Source organism: Myotis daubentonii, chromosome 12 (genome assembly GCF_963259705.1).
Source record: "Myotis daubentonii chromosome 12, mMyoDau2.1, whole genome shotgun sequence".
NCBI classification, from domain to species: Eukaryota; Metazoa; Chordata; class Mammalia; order Chiroptera; family Vespertilionidae; genus Myotis; species Myotis daubentonii.
The window spans coordinates 61777941-61795093 of NC_081851.1; the positions used below are offsets into that span (position 1 = coordinate 61777941).

The 17153-nt window shown below is 39.7% G+C and overlaps 1 pseudogene; it reads left to right on the top strand.

The window, feature by feature from the left end:
• LOC132213712 (ferritin light chain-like) overlaps nt 1-1534 on the top strand; it is a 71642-nt pseudogene extending 70108 nt beyond the window's left edge.
• Nucleotides 1535-17153: the final 15619 nt, after the last annotated feature.

Genomic DNA, 17153 nt, shown 5'->3' on the forward strand with positions numbered 1-17153 from the left:
GTTGGTCCAAAGCAGAGAAGGTGTTTGCATGTTGCCGCATAGAATCAGGTGTTTCAGCTTGAGGAGGTCAACAGTGGGGAGCCACTACAGGTTTTTGCGAAAGAATTAACAAGTGGGACTTGACATTTTAGGAAGGAAGATGACATTTCAGCCAACTAGACCCACTGGGGACTGGAAGATACAAGAGACTGGAGGCAGGAGACCAGCTAGGAAGTAGCTACAGTAGCTTTGGAATAAGGTGATGGGGTCTGGAATAAGGTGAGGGCTGAGGAAATCTGAGACACAGCAATGTGCTGTTTATGACAAAACAACAATACTGGTTCTTGACAAAATTATTATCAGCAGACCCACTAAGTCAACTTCTCTACAGGTAGGCTCTGATAGCAGAAAGCTTTTAATTGCCTTGCTATCCACTTATTTGTTCTTTCAACAAAAAGGAGGGGGTGGGCAAAACTATGCTTCTGACAGCGGTTCTCAACCTGTGGGTCGCGAACCTTTCACAGGGGTCACCTAAGACCATTGGAAAACACATATATAATTCATATTGTTTTGTGATTAATCACTATGCTTTAATTATGTTCAATTTGTAACAATGAAATTGGGGGTCACCACAACATGAGGAACTGTATTAAAGGGTCACGGCATTCGGAAGGTTGAGAACCACTGGAACATGTGATTACCCCAAAACCAATCAAGGAATGTTTCCAATTACCTACAGAATAACCTGCTTTGTTGTTGCTGTTGTTTCAATGACATAGGGAGCAGCAGTGGTCTATGAGCCCTGAAATTCTACCAAACTACTGCTCTACCAGAAAATCAAGACAGTGCCCTCAGCGCTCCCGGATCTGTCTCTTGCTTCAACAGTGTTTAGACGGAACAGACACAGGGACGTTCCTTCTTCCAGCCTCCGGCCTCTCTCCTGTGTCTCATCCAGTCACCACCTTCAGAACCACCTCTGGGACCAGCCAACACACCGTTTTTCTCTGCCTTAACTCCTTATTGCCCAACAACCATAAGCTCCCAAATTCGTCAGAATTATTCCACCGAGGTGGAGGCTGCGGTCAACCGCCTGGCCAACCTGCACCTGCCGGCCCCCCACACCTACCTCTCTTGGGGCTTCTATTTCAACCAGGACGATGTGGCTCTCAAGGGCATGGGCCACTTCTTCTGGGAGTTGATGGAGAAGAAGCGTGAGGGCGCTGAGCGTCTCTTAAAGATGCAAAAACAGTGCGGTGGCCACATTCTCCTCCAGGATGCGCTGAAGCCTCCCCAAGATGAGTGGGCAAAACTCAGGACGCCTTGGAAGCCTCCCTGGCCTCGGAGAGGAGCCTAAACCAGGCCCTCCTGGAACTGCAGGCCCTGGTTCTACCCGCAGACCCTCAGCTCTGTGACTTCCTGCAGAACCACTTCCTGGGTGAGGAGGTGAAACTCATCAAGAAGATGGGCGACACCTGACTCATCTCCGCAGGCTGCCGGCCCCCAGGCTGGGCTGGGCGACTATCTCTTCTACAGGCTCACCCTCAGGCACCACTAGGAGCCTGTGGAGCCCAGAGGCCTGTGAGGGGCCCCTCTGCATTTCCCAGGTGTCTGGCTTTTGCCTGAGCCTCTCTGGGAAACCTCCAGCCATTCTTTTAACTACCCAAAGCCCACTCCCACGCATTGGGCTAAATGGAAACAATAAAGCTTTTTGTAGCAAAAAAAATTAAGGAAGGAAGGAAGGAAGGAAGGAAGGAAGGAAGGAAGGAAGGAAGGAAGGAAGGAAGGAAGGAAGGAAGGAAGGAAGGGAGGAAATAACAGTGTGCGGGTGTTCACAAAATTGTCCCAAGTAGGCCCATCCTTGGGATGAATTTGGAGGAATCTAATATCAGCTTGCTTTGGGCAACCCACTTAGGTCCCTTCCCTGTAGCAGGGGGCTTTTCTGTAATAAAACTTTGCTTTCACTTAAAAAAAATCGGCTTGCTTTTATATATATATATATATATATATATATATATATATATATATATATATATATATACATATATCTGCCATTTGTACTGAAGATTTGGGAGTTCTGGTTTTGAAGGACCACAGCAAACGAAATTGATCCCTGAACAAAAAGAGAGAGGTTGGAAGAATGCTATTATCTTTTTTTCATCAAAATCTATACTACATGAAATTCTAACTTCATTTACATGCAGTCATTACCCTAAAACATGAAAGAGAAGTGGGACAGTTGAAGAATGAATCATGGCAGCTCAGAAGGACATCTCTGGGTTTTATTGCTTAAGGTATGACTTTAGCATGAAGACAAAGCCAACAACATTTTTCTTGAAATGTACACTGAATTCACAGATGTTACAGAATCACTTTTAAATTGGAATAATCTTTTCAAAATGCTCCTCTGCACAAGTTTTTAGCACTGCAATATGTTCGCCAAACATATACCAAGAGAAACTTCATTTTTGAGGATAAATGTAAGTCCTTCTTGAGATGTTGCATGGCTAGGATACTGCAGACTCTTTCCTTTGAAGCGCCAGAGGATCATGAAATTGGCATGAATAAGTGATTTTCAAATTTCTCTAATAAAAATGTCAAAACATTGACAGTCAAAATACCCTTCATTTACCCGTGTGAAAATCATAGCATAAGAATGGCAAATTAAAAGCAATGAATTCAAATCAAAGATAATCAAAATGGACCTTAGCTGTAAAGTTTCAGCCCTCTTCCTGAAAGTCTTAACCTCCATATAAAGAGTCACAGAGGTAATTCAATGAAAGCATATTTATTTTTAAAAAAAACACAACTGTCTTTCCTACCTCCAAAACTTATTCTAAAGTTTAAAACCAGCCTCAGATTTCTTTGAAATTATTCGTAAACCTTTCTCAATGGAAAAAGTATTCTACAGTTACCATCATATTAATTATTTATACATTTCATATATTACCTCAAACTGCATTCCAAGAACAAAGCAGGAATTGAATACAGTGAATAACAGAGTCTAAGTTAAAATCACAGAAATCAGTAAATATTTCTACAGCTAGTTCAAAGTGTAAATATTTGAATCTCAAATAATCTCTATTATTGCCTAAAGATTAGTCTTGTCTAATAAACTTCTTCAAATAAAGTGAAACTATGCTGGGAAAAACTTCACATGGTACCACCCCCTTCCAAAAAAATAAAACCAGGCATTCTCTCTCCCCATCTGCCCAGCTAGCTAGGCACAGGGGTATGGTTCAAAAGTTTAACAAGGTATTTTTATTCCCAGCCACACCAAAAAATAACATCCTTTAATGCTGTTTCAGAAATTTAGCAGCACCATTCAAATACATCAGGTTATTTGTTGAAGAACACGTGCTAAAACCCTGGAACTGAATTTCAAAGGTCGTCCTAAAAAACAGACCAAATATTGGGGCCTTTCCAAGCAAAATTAATTTATGATTAAAACCTCACCAAGGCCAGGTCTTATATTTTGACAAGGGAAAAAACATTTTAGGTATTTTTATATGGTCAAGAGTTTCCAGAAATAGTGCGTGTCATCTGGTAGGTTGGCAGCAGCCTGATCCCAAACCTCCTCCAGGGAAAATCATGCAAAAACTGTAAAAGGATTTCTAAAAGTAGGTGAAGGGTCAACAATGTAGTTCCTAATGAGTACCTGTTTCCTGACCACACACACACAGCAAAGAAATCAAGAGTGTAGGTTTGAATCCATTGATCCTAAATTAAAAGTCTACCAGGACCCAAGCCTAGAATCTTCTGACTTTCTCCCTAAACTGAAGGGGAAACAACTCAACCCTAGAATCGTCTTTCTCCCAGAGGAAAACTCACAGTGAGACAACGAAGGTGAGACCTCACAGCATGAAGTCCCTCACCATGGCCAATAATAGCAAAGGCATACCACCACCTCTACCCCAGTCCTTCAGCCTCTCATTTTAGGCACTGTTCTGGTTCCTCCTTATTCTCAAGACTGTTTCTTTTATTATTGTATCTCCCTCCGTTACAAAACTTAGTCAAATTTAGAACTTCTCAAAATGATCTTGAGAGAACCCTATGAAGGAAACAGAGGCTCACAGGTACTCCTCCCCAAAATGGTCCCATGACCCAATACTTTGGGGAAACTCTGGGTCAAACAAGGTTTAACTGTTTCTTTTGCTGCAGGGTTTCTCAGAGCCTTTATGATGCTAATGTGTGTCAAGGATATCTTATTTCCTAATTTCTTTGATAATGGATGCCTCTTGTTGTGCCATACTTATTAACATCTCACTAACAAGTTGTAGGAAGTGAAATCTTTTGGGGGATTAGCAAGTCTAAATATTTGTCTACTTGACATAGGACCAACCCTGGAACATTAAATGTACCTCACTTGTTCCCCTTCCTCCAAATCACCTTCTCACATTCCTAAACTGGAGGAATGGCTCTTGCCCCCTCCCTATCCCCTGTTTTCCCACAATGGTGTTTCAACTCAGAATCAGAATCAGAGGCAGAGAAATGTCAAAGGCTTTCAATAAATTGGTCCTTGAGAACCTTTGTGTAACTCTTTTGCCCACAAGACTTAGGAGTCCTTCCTGTGAGCAGCGTCTCAGGTCTGCCAAAAGTATCCCACATCTCTTTCGACAGAGGTGTAAGACATAAATAGCTGGAGTTGATGTATTAAAGGAGATCATGGGTATGATAGCATTACTTGTCATAAAATGTAAGGGATTATTATTCTTTTCACATGGTCACCAGCCCTTTTTATATAGCACCCTGCATAATTAGGCACTCGATAAATACTTCTTAGTATTGTGATGATTGAGTAAACCGAATCCATGCCATGTCAGTCTGGCAATTAAGTGTCTGAAGCACAGAGATATGGAAGGACATGTGGCCAGAATGGGGAGAGGTGGGAGCGAAGAGTGGTGTTGAAGTGAGTAATTAAATAAATGAGTCTGCAGCCCAGCAGGACTGGTTTGACAGGTTGAGATTTGCTCCTACAGGGGCCAGAGATGACATCATGGGAATACATAGCAAGACCATCCATGCGGTTATGTGGCTGAGAACCCCAATCCCATCTAAAAAGCCAGTGTGAGTGTTCATTAGTGAAGCAGCACGACCATGTATACAAAGACAAGAGAATATTCTGGATTGGAAATGTGATCAATGACAGGGAAAGGGGGGCGAGTGATGAGTATGAGAAGAATAGGAAGGAGGAGTTAAAAAAGCAGAGGTTCCCCCAATTCAGTACCCATAGAAGTTCTGCTCTCTGGGAAGACCAGGGCAATTTGCCTCTAGTTTAGGAATGACAGCTTATGTGGTTCCCACTGCTTCCTGGAACGACTATTCCAGGCTCTGTCCATTCAAGGAGGGGCCACAAAGCCTCAGCAACCCCAATGCCCTAGGTGCTGCTGCCAACTCCCTCTATCTGGAGACCCCACTGAAAGGAAACCAGAATCAGGGGCCCGGGTGACTTAAGAAGCAGCTCATAGACGGAGAGACTGGATAGGGAAGTGCTCCACCTCCACCCAATTTAAATTCAAGGTAGAAATTGGGGTTAACATTTCTCAGATAAGATAACAACCTTTTGAAGGATACAGCCTTCTTGTGTGGGGGGCGGGGGGGTCACATACGAAAAAGCAAGGGCCTGGGAGAATAGTCCCTAGCACTGCTGCTAGTTGGCTCAGGGAACTTGAAGCAATTTCTTCTCTCAGAACTTCAATGACCACAGCTGTAAGGCAGGAGGAGCAAGAGAGATAATGAAGGTGCAGATGCTTTGAAACTAACGCGCCATGGCAGGTGAAAGATCTACTCTAGACCAGTGGTTGGCAAACTGCGGCTCGCGAGCCACATGCGGCTCTTTGGCCCCTTGAGTGTGGCCACGAAGTTTCAATCACACTGTACGTGCGCACCCACACGTGGTATTTTGTGGAAGAGCCTCACCCAAGGGGCCGCAGTTTGCCGACCACTGCTCTAGACCAGCCGTGCATGGCCTTTGGCTGGGGCTTTCTTTCAATTGGCTGCAGCCCTCCTCGTGTGACCTAATGGAATCCATGTCCTTTCATCCCCCACAAATGTGAAAACCATCCTGGGTTTAATCAAGAGACCTAAGGTTAAGTGTATCCAACATACTTCACTCATAGAAGATTACCCATGGGACCCCAATGCCTTCTTGTCTCTGCATAGCCATTTGCATTTTCTCAGTTATGTTTTCACTTTCTGTATGTGCTCAATTTTATTTTCAATGATTGACCTGGATTTTAGGTTTTAATAGCCTAAATATCAAATTTTGTTAGTTCAGCTGTGTAGTTAAAATGCTCTTATTCTTTAGCTCTTAATTAATGAATATCATTCAACAATGAAGTATTCTGTGTAATCTTTTTTTAAATGAGATTTAAATTATCCTTTGTTTGCACACGGCCCAAGAGAGGCTTTGGTGGAGTTGGGAGGGTAGAAGACGTGATCTCCCTTAATAGGAAAAGATTCCCTCTGACTGTAAAATAGAGAGTTTCCCCACCTGGTAGTTATTTAGGAAACTGATTTTTTAACCTAATCACAGATTTTTACTCTTATATTAAATTCCACTTTTGTTAGTTTTGACTCAGCAATTCAGTCTTGGACATTCGTTTTCAAATTAAACTTTGTAGGTATTTTAAAATACGTTTTTAAAAGTAAAGACTTAAAAAGTCAAAAGAGAGACTAGTCTTCTCTTCCCCCACGCCCCACTGTACCAGAGTCAGAAAAAAGTCTGTAATGAATTGCTGCTTACTCCATCCTGATTTGGGGTAAATGCATGGATAATAGCTATTTTCTCTGTATTATGTATTCAGATACAGAACTATTCAGAAAATAGCCCCCAAAACCAGACATTGTCTTGACCGTCTATCTGCATGTTTCAGAGATCATGGGACATCAAATAGAACTCAACCCCCAAACACACACCTTGGCATGAAACCATAAAAGTTTATTACATGAGCCACTTAAGAGTATTACTAAATTCTTTTGCTGGCAATGATCTTGATTTCCACCAGGGACAAGCTGCCTTAACATAAGGTCCTTTAAAGAACTTTCTCCAGACCCTTAGGGAGAGAGCTGCTAAGTAATTTCAGGGAAGAAATCAGTTGCTCTGGAAACAGGTTTTGACAATGGTTCTGTGTGCCAAAGGGCTGAGCTTGCAGAGGGCACTGGGTTCCCGCCCCTTGAATGATACTTGAGGCTTTGCTCTCCAAACAGATGACTTCATTCCGACAACAATGCTTTGTTACCTCCAGAGAAGTTGCCAGTTCATACACATTAAAAAATAAATTCTCTCATTGACACAGAAGAGGCAGGAACTACAAACATTGCTTTTTTAAAGTGTGTGAGTCGGAAAAGGTAAACTGGAAAAGGAATGGCATTTCTTACCCCAAAAGAATTTTGTGGTAACCATGGAAACCAGTCACCCAATCAGCAATCACTTTATCAGCTCCAGTACTGATTAAGGAGGTGCGTGGAGATATGCAAGACAACTTTATCTTAGAAAACTTTACCTCAGCCTGAATAAGGTGATTGGAAGCATGGGTCCCAGCAACCCATGTCTTCTCTTCCTTCAGGAAGCCATGTCTACTAAAGCAAGAAAAGTCCCAACAGATAACTGGTCCTTAGGCAAAGGTTCACTACTGTTTCATAACCCATGTTTCCATCTCTCAAAGGGTATTTTCTCTTCAATGAAAACACTGAGGAGTGAGAGGAGTCCACTTGTCCCCATTTATGTTCTGCCTGTGACCACACAGGCCATGGGTCTTAATACACTTGGAAGAGGTAGAGAAGAGGCACATGATAAAATGATTTCATTATTCCTACCACCTTAAACCTTTGATTCCTCCTCCATCTCAGAGGTACTCGACTTTTTCTATAAAAGCCAGATAGCACACATTTTATCTAGCTTTGCAAGCCAAATATGGTTCTTCTCCCCATCCTCCTCCTTCTTTTGACAACCCTTTAAAATGTGAAAACCATTCTTAGCTTGCAGATTTGACCCATAAACCATCATTGTCGACCCCTGCTCTGCAAGTTCTGACGTTTCAGCCTAAGAGAATGTAGGCCACTATTTAGTCCAAGTTTTGGTCAACCAATCAAGCACCCTGCCAGAGCCACTTTAAGTTAGTTAAGCTAACACATTAAACTCAGATCCTCTTATAAATGCCCCCATATCAATAAAATCAGACTAACTTCATACTATATTGTATTCTCCTTGGTCTAATACAGTTAGAATTTATTTCCACACATACTCCTTACTCAACAGGTTTTAGGTCATATAAATTAACTAAATCATGTCATTCTCATGAAGTATACTGCTACTTCACAGGTCAGGTTTACACTTGTACGCCTATACAAGATGAGAGTCAGATCTAGCTATAAGTCTAGAGCCAATGAAAAGTGGTCTTGATGAGGTTGTCTCTCATAAGAAAACAGGGTTAGGTGAGATTAAACAGTGTTTTTGAGTAAAGGGAGAGGTCATCTCAAACTTAGAAGGAAGAGCTTACCTTGCTCACAAAGAAAGTTCAGGGACACTTAAGAGAGGTTTGAATATTTCAGCTTTTTCTGAGTCCAGAATATCCTCATTCCAAATCTCAGGTCCCACTCTTTCCCAGTCAAGTCCCTAACTTTCACATTAGAAATGTGGCAAGTCTGTGGTCTCAATTTACACTGTAGTTCTGCAATCCACACAATTAAATTGTGAATTTGGTTTTTAATAATACTGTTCCAATACTCTGAGAAATATAAGGGTCTTTTATAAGGCAGCCATAGAAATTCTCTGGTTCTCTGACATAGGGTGAGAGTTTTAAATACTGAGCGTGTCATTTTCTTTTTTGCGGTTCCTTCAGTGCAGGCTAAAAAAGCTATCTCATGCTACAATCCTTGCAGTTATTATCTACACTAATAAAATAGAAAGATGCAAATTGACCATACCTTTGCGACGCCCACCAGCCAATCAGCAGTGAATATGCAAATTAACCCAACAAAGGTGGTGGGTTAATTTGCATATGCAGGCGCTGAGTGGCCGGGGGCAGAGTGGGATGCTTGCGTCATCACCATGGTGAAGACCCAGGTGTTCTGCACCACTCCACCCCACCCCCCCACCCCACCCCCAGCTGCTCCGGGCCTCTGGCAGCATGGGAAGGCGGAAAGGTGTCTCCAGCCAGAGCGAAGGCAGTGCCAGCAGCCAGGGGAAGGAAGGCCCATTCTTGCACGAATCTTCGTTCATCGGACCTCTAGTTACTACATAATACTCAAGTGCAGCAAGCCACTTTGTTCCCCAAGGAACTTCCTTTAACAGGAACTTTATTCCAAGTCACCGTAGTTGATAATTTAATGATTATGCCACTTCAAGGCATGGACTAAGTAAGAGTGCCCCATTTTCCTTTGAAAAGAAGTTCAGTGCTACCTTCAAGGCCAAGGTCATAATCAAACCAGTCCAAGAATTCTATTATTTATGGTATGTTTACTAGGACTACTGGTATTCCTATTAGAATTGGTCTATCCCTGGAAGGAAAGAAGGGAGGAGATAAGGAAGAAAAAAAATTATATCAGATGTTTAAACAGAGAGGAGGGTTTAATTTGAGAATTGGTTTCACAGGTATTAGAGAAATGAAAGAACAAAAGAGAGAACTTAGAGAAGCTAGAGATGATAAGAAAAGGAAGACTATACAACCCTTAGGACTAGGGAGAAAAGAAAGAGGTTGAGGTTATCAAAACCTAGAAACTCAGAAAAGGAATACCCACTAAGTTGGAGCTTAGTCCTCTGAGGAACTGGTACCTCTAGCTGCTGATAGCATTTCAAAATCTTAGCAGAGTCCCATGGCTTTGAGGAAAGGGAAACACCTGGCTACCAATGATATTTCTGAGCAAGTAAGATATACCTAGTCTGACAAAGTTAAAAGAAGCCAAAGACAAGAGTAAACTTCCAACATCAAGACAACACTGACAAGACCCAATAGAAATAAGATAGGAAGCCTTTATTCCACAGCTCCTCCCTTCCAGTCTCCCTCTAGCGATAGAAATTAACAGAACCCAATAGGAAGTCAGCTGGCAAAATTATCAGCTGGTATATGTGTTTGATAGAGCTCTAAGCATCACAGAGCTGAGTATAGCATTGTGGGACTGGGGCTCAGTCAATAGGTCAGTGACGGCGAACCTATGACACACGTGTCAGAGGTGACACGCGAACTCATTTTTTTTGGTTGATTTTTCTTTGTTAAATGGCATTTAAATATGTAAAATAAATATCAAAAATATAAATGTTTGTTTTACTATGGTTGCAAATATCAAAAAATTTCTATATGTGACACGGCACCAGAGTTAAGTTAGGGTTTTTCAAAATGCTGACACGCCGAGCTCAAAACGTTCGCCATCACTGCAATAGGTAAATGATCAGCACGATAGTAGTATGTTTCTAAGTTCCTTCTCTTTCAAATATACCTGGTGGCTAGCCTGTGGCTCAGTGGTTGACTGTTCACACATAAACCAAGAGGTCACCAGTTCGATTCCTGGTCAGGACACATGCCCATGTTGCAGGCTCGATCGCCAGTAGGGGGCGTGCAGGAGGCAGCCAATTGATGAGTCAATTATTGATTTTCTATCTCTCTATCCTTCTCCCTTCCTCTCTCTCTAAAATCAATAAAAACATATTTTTTTAAAATAAAATAGACCTAGTGTTTTCTATGAAACCTTTTAACTTGTTTTGCCTTTCCCATTCAACATTTTATAATTCCACTCTTGCCTGTCATACCTGTATCCAAATCTCAGACAAGAGAACAACACCTACAAAGTGAGAATTTCTGCTTCTCCACCCAACACCTGTGAATGACCACAACTTAACTTGAATTTTCTTACCTCAGTTCTTTACTTGGTATTGGCAGATAGATCTGAACACCCAGGTAGATCTGTTACCTCAACCATCAAAATGTGTTTCTAAATATGTGCCAAAATAAATAAACAAATAAAATATATGCAAAATAGAGTTTTATAGACAAATACCACACCCACACAAAAAAGCTAAAACAAGGGCAGAGTACAGCCAAGCTCATAGCACTCTTTATAAAATGAGTCTTGGGGTAACAAAGAAGCACTAGCGTCTTATTATATGTTATACCTACATAATAATATAACTAGGCACTGAGTTATTTAAGAGTATTAATCAATCTACCTTTTGCAGTATGAATTAGTATTATCCATATATTACAGGTGAGGTAACTGAGAAACTATCTTCCAATAGCTTTATCTGTATATTAAAACATATAAACTATGAAGATAATATGTACATCTATAACATACATATATTTAGATAGATAGATAATTATGTATGTGTATTTAACTTCCTAAAACCACCAAGATTAAAAAAAAGAACTTGACAAACAATGTTGCATTGTGTGACGGGTGTCAGACATAGAAGGAGCCTTTGGCAGTTTCTTTGGTTCATTTCCAGTGAAAATAGTGAGCAATGAACTTGCTCCAGATTCTGATTCCAGAACTTTCACAGTCTGGAGATAGTGGTGATCTGTCTTTCAGGCCTCTGGGTTTATCATTTCCCAGAAGCCAGCCAGCAGACGAGGCCACCTGCCAGGATTTGGTTAGCACATTTATGTCAACTGATTTGTCAGCCAGGTACCATGGTTTTTCCTAAGTCATAGCTTCCAAACTATGGGAACATAAAACCACCATGTTAGCCAAGATAGCAATCAGAGGCCTTTCTTTGTGTACCACACTAACGGCTCTGTATAAAGGTATGCAACAAACTTTTATGCACTGTAACTGGCAATCCAGGGCAGCACAATTCCTTATGATTTGATGTGTCTCTCGTCCAGCTGTTTTGAATTCATTTTTTTTAAAGTTAAAAACAGAATGAGTGAGAAAAAAGGAGGATATTTTGATATTTGTTAAAAGAGATTGAAGCCAAGTTTCCTTCCAAAAAATCATTTTGGAATTCTGCCCAGTGCATAAAGGACGCATCAGATCAATTCAGCTCTAAGGATCTAGTGCTTTTATTGGAAATTGTTAATTTCTAAAAATTGAGCTAAGAGATGGTGTGTGTGTGTGTGTTTTTTTTTTTTCAGTTAACCAGTCATCAGATAAAACTATACAAAAAGTGATGGAAAAGATTACTGCATTTTGCCTTAAAAATCAGTTTTATAACTTCTACTTACAATATGTGATGTAGTAACTGGAACTAGACTTGCCACTACAAACAACTTTTTTTAAAGGTCAAAATATATGAAACAACTCTTTTCAAACATGGACTGCACACTGCACAGGACTTGGTCCCTGAAAGAAAAAAAAAAAGAAAAAAATTAGATTGGCACTAAAAATTCCCCAGCTTTCTACCTGGAGACTAAAATGTATAAAAGTGGAAGCCAAGTAGAACACAAGATCTTATTGAATTAAAGAAATAATATTAGACTTTGGAGAGTCTAGGACAGCTTGAATTTGCAAGGCAAACTACCAGAAAGGAGAGAGTTACAAAGAGAAAGAGCTCCAGAAATCTGCATAGGTGGCCCTTGAGTCTTTGGCCAGTTCTTCATATGTGTGGTAAGACACCACAAAACCAGGCAAAAAAAACAGCTATGAGTGAAAGAACAATTAACAAGGAGCTGTAAGCTAAACAATTCCCAGAACTCATACAGTGCTGGAAGTCATCCAAGTTCTAACCATTGTGTGGATAAATCTCATTGAACAAGCAGTGCATTTAGAAGAGACTCCTGGAGTATTGGGCCTAAACCGTACTAGAGTGAAACCACTACAGACCTGTACTAAAAAACAAACCTAAAAAGGATCAAGCTGATCTACAAGCAACTTAGAGCTGCCTGCCAAAATAAAGTCCAACAACCTTTAAAAGAAGATACCAAAATCCACTTACCAATGTGAGGTTCACAATGTCCAGGATCCTCTCAAAACATAACTAACCCTTCTAAGAAGCAAGAAAATGGGACCTGTAACCAGAAAAAAGAAAAAATTACTCAAAGAAACATATATAGAAATTCCAGAGATGACAGAATTCACAAAGATGGTTAAAATTACCTTTTTCTGTGTTCAAAGATTTAAAGGAGAATATAAACAAAAGAAGATATAAAAGAAAACCAAATAGAACTTCTATGACTGAAAAATACATTATCCAAAATGAAAATTTTACTGAATAAGAGTAATAGCAGATTGTGCACTAGAAAAGAAAGTATTAGTGAACATGAGGACATAGAAATTATCTATAATAATGAAAGGGTAATATGCTAATTTGACCAGACATCATTCTGGACATCCTTCCAGGCATCCTTCTGGATGAAGCTGGGACTGGAGGGAAGCCAGGGTCCCAGATGCCTGCTGGTGGCTGGAACAAAGCCCAGGTCCTGGGTGCCAGAGGGGAAGCTGGTGCCAGCAGCTGGGGAAAGGAAGGCCTACTTTTCCATGAATTTCATGCATCGGGCCTCTAGTATAATATAATGGCCAAAACTTTTCAAAATTATATATGTACTAGTGGCCCAATGCACGAAATTCGTGCAAGAGTAGGCCTTCACAGCCACGGTGGCTGCCTGGATCCCTCCCTCGCAGCCCCGCCTTCATCTGGAAGGATGTCCGGCCTAATTAGCATATTATACTTTTATTATTAATATATATTATGGAAATGAAATGTATTATAATAAACACTTTCTTTATGATTAGTGTCTATATACATTTTTTGGAGACACCCTTATACATACCTAGAGGTCCAAGAGTATCAATACAGCCCATACTGTATAAACATAAAGAAAAACACATTAAGGTACACCGTTATTAGAATAGCTGAAAACTTGAAATACTGAAGTACTGAAAAACTGTAAGTACTTAAAGTAGCCAGAGAGAAAAAACACACAACTGATGCAGAAGAACAAAGATAAGAAAAATCACTGACTTTATATCAGAAATAAAGTAAACCAAAAGACAATTGAATAACATTCTTTTTTTTTTTAAATATATTTTATTGATTTTTTACAGAGAGGAAGGGAGAGAGATAGAGAGTCAGAAACATCGATGAGAGAGAAACATTGATCAGCTGCCTCCTGCACATCGCCCACTGGGGATGTGCCCGCAACCCAGGTACATGCCCTTGACCGGAATCGAACCTGGGACCCTTCAGTCCGCAGGCCGACGCTCTATTCACTGAGCCAAACCGGTTTTGGCTGAATAGCATTCTTAAAATTACTGAAAGAAAGAAGAAAAACAAACCTAGAATTTTATATCCATCAAAAATAGTGTTAAAAATAAAAGCAAAATGAAGACATTTTCAGACAAAAACAGGATGAGAGAACTTATAATCAGCAGACCTACACTACATTAAATGTTAAAGGAAGTTCTTCAGGCTGAAGGAAAATGATAACAGGTGGAAACTCAGATACACAAAAGGAACAAAGAACTCTGGAAATTGTAAGCGTACAAGCAAATAAAAAAGAGATTTGTTTCATTTTTAAATTCCTTTATAATATAACACAGTTTAAAACAAAAATGATAACTATGTATTTTGATAATACATGTATAAGTAAAAGGTCTTATATATTGCAGAAAGGATGGGAGGGAGAAATAGAAGTAAATAACTTTAATGTTTTTATATTATATGTAAAGTAGTAGAATATTACTGGAAAGCAGACTATGAGGACTTAAAGATGCATATTGTAGACACTAGAATGACCACCAAGAAAAAAAAAGTATAGAAATTAGCTAACATTAGAAATAAAACAAAATGCTAAATTAATCCAAAAAAAAAACTCAGAAAAAGAGGAAATGGAGAAAAGAAAGTATGAGACAAATAGAAAACAAATAGCAAGATGATAAATTTAAATGCAAGTATTTTAATAATACATTAAAAATAAATGTCTAAGCGCTATAATTACAAAACCAATTGCCAGATAAGATTTTTAAAAAGAAAGACCCAATTATACACTGTATATGAGAAAAACATTTCAAACACATTGAAATAGAGACATTACTAATAAAAGGATAAAAGAATATACGCCACTCAATCAGTGGTTGAGCGTCGACCCATGAACCAAGAGGTCACTGGATGGATCCCCTGTCAGGGCACATGTCCGGGTTGTGGGCTCAATCTCCAGTAGGGGGTGTGCAGGAGGCAGCCCATCAATCTCTCATCAACGTTTCTATTTCTCTCCCTCTCCCTCCCCCTCTCTCTAAAATCAATAAAAACATTTTTTAAAAGAATATATGCCAAGAAAACACTAATCATAAGAAAAGCTGGGGAAATATATTCATTTCAGACAGAGTAGACATCATGACAAGATTAACAGATAGAAAGAGATACATTTTCTCATGATAAGCATGTGAATCTTCATGAAGGCATAGCACTTCTAAATGTGTATGCATCTAATTGCAGAGCTTCAAAATACATGGAGCAAAACTAATAGAACAGAAGAGAAAAATTAACAAACCTACATGGAAACAAAGATTTCAACATTCTTCTCTGAGTGATTGATAGAACAAATGGATTTTTCTATTTTTCAGTAAGGATATAAAAGATCTGAAAACTCAATCAAACAATGACCTAGTTGATATTTTTTAAACACTACATGTAATATGGTCAAGCATATATTCTTTTCAAGTGCAAATGGCACATTCACCAAGGCAGACCTCTGGTGGGTTATAAAAGAAGTCTCAATACATTTTAAAGAATTGAAATCATATCAAGTATATCTCTGATCACAATGGATGTAAATTAGAAATGAATAACCAAAATATAACTGGAGGATCTCTGCATTTTTTGAAATTATATAAAATAATTCCAAATAAGCCATGGGTCAAAGAAAAAATCACAAGGAAAATTTGTAAATAGTTTTAACTGCATGATAACAGATACACAACATATCAAACTGAGTAGGATGCAGCTACAGCAGTGCTTAAAGGGAATTATATAGCTTTAAATGCTCACATGAGAAAGAACATGTTTTAAATTCAATACTCTAAGCTTCCTACTGAAAAAGCTTAAAGGGACCTAAGTTAAACCTTAAGTGAATAAGGAAGGAAATAATAAAGAACAGAAATCAATAAACTAGAAAACAAAAAAGCAATAGAGAAGTCTCTCTCTCTCTCTCTCTCTCTCTCTCTCTCTCTCTCTCTCTCTCTCTCTCTCCCTCCCTGAAGAGAATTTAGCTGTCACACTGTTAAGAAGAAGCTATGTGGTGAGGAATAAAAGCCTACATTGACTCATTTTGGAAGCAGATCCTCCTGCAACAGGCAAGCCTTCAGATGACTGCAGTCCCAGCCAATATCTTCACAGCAACCTCCTAATAGAGCCTGAGTCAAAACCCCCACTAAGCTACTCCCCAAAATACTACCATTTACAATAGTATCAAAAAAACAAAACAAAATATTTAGACATACATTTTTTTTAATGTGTAAGATTTCTACGCTAAAAACTGCTTAATCATTCTGAGAGAAGATTTTTAAAGCCCTAAATAAATGGCAAGTACCATATTTATGAGTCAAAAAATTCAACATTAGCCCAGCCGGTGTGGCCCAGTGGTTGAGAGTCGACCTATGAACCAGGAAGTCACTGTTTGATTCCTGGTCAGGGCACATGCCCAGGTTGTAGGCTCAATCCCCAGTGTGGGGCATGCAGGAGGCAGCCAATCAATGATTCTCTCTCATCATTCATGTGTCTATCTCTCTCTCCTTCTCCCTTCCTCTATGAAATCAATAAAAGTATACTTTTTTAAAAAAGATTCAACATCATAGAGTAGTTTTCCCTGAATCAATCTATAGAGTCGAGGCTACTCCATTCAAAATTTCTGACCCATAGAAATCGTGAGGTGATTTGATATGCAATGCCATACTTGATACAGTGCTTAAAATCAATGGAAGGGGGGATGCAATACCATTATTCTTTTTAATAAGCCTAAAACAATTCCCCCTTTTTCAGGCCCACTGCTCCAATGTAGAAATCAGCACACCTTTTAGTTCAGAGACTGACTACAGCATGCACTAAGTGACTCGCTGTTACCCTAGCACAGTGGCATTGAATTAATCACCCGTGAGGCAGCCTGGCTCTTTCACAGGAGCGGTGACAGATAAACTGCTAAACCACAAGCACAATACGTTCTTCTCTTCTGCACCCTGGACTCACTCCGAGGCTACTGCAAAAAGAATTTACCAAAACGATATGGGCAACCAGGACTGCCTGAAGC